Genomic DNA, 587 nt, shown 5'->3' on the forward strand with positions numbered 1-587 from the left:
GGTCCATGGGATCTTCCAGGCAAGAGTACTGGAGTGGGGTGCCATTGCCCTAACCCTAACCCTAACCCTAACCCTATTCCCTGTTTAGGTAAATAATACTAGCCAATTATTCATGATGCCTAGATCGCTGTGTTAGTACTTACTCCACGGGACCTGAAACTGGGGAAAGAAGCGATAAATGACCCCAGGCAAGCTGGCAATGTGCTTTGAGTCACTGAAAACAGAGAATTCTTCAGAATATAGACAGAGATATTTCTGTGTAAGTTGAAAGTGATCATTAGAATCATCTGTTTGGTCTGATCCCCCAGAGTCTTAGAATGAAAACTAGTAATAATATTGCTCATTAGCAGAACATTATATCTCTTTCTTCCATCAATCTGTTACTTAGTCCAGTTGAAATGTGGTTGGGTACATTACAAGAAGAAAGATTTGAATAAGTACCACCTAGCTTTGAAAGCGGAGAAGGCGATGGCACCCCACTCCAGTACTCTTGCCTGGAAAATCCCATGGATGCAGGAGCCTGACAGGCTGCAGTCCATGGGGTCGAAGAGTCGGACACGACTGATCGACTTCACTTTCACTTTCCA

The sequence above is a fragment of the Bison bison genome, unplaced genomic scaffold, assembly GCF_000754665.1.
Source record: "Bison bison bison isolate TAMUID 2011002044 unplaced genomic scaffold, Bison_UMD1.0 scf7180017859782, whole genome shotgun sequence".
Taxonomy (NCBI): Eukaryota; Metazoa; Chordata; class Mammalia; order Artiodactyla; family Bovidae; genus Bison; species Bison bison.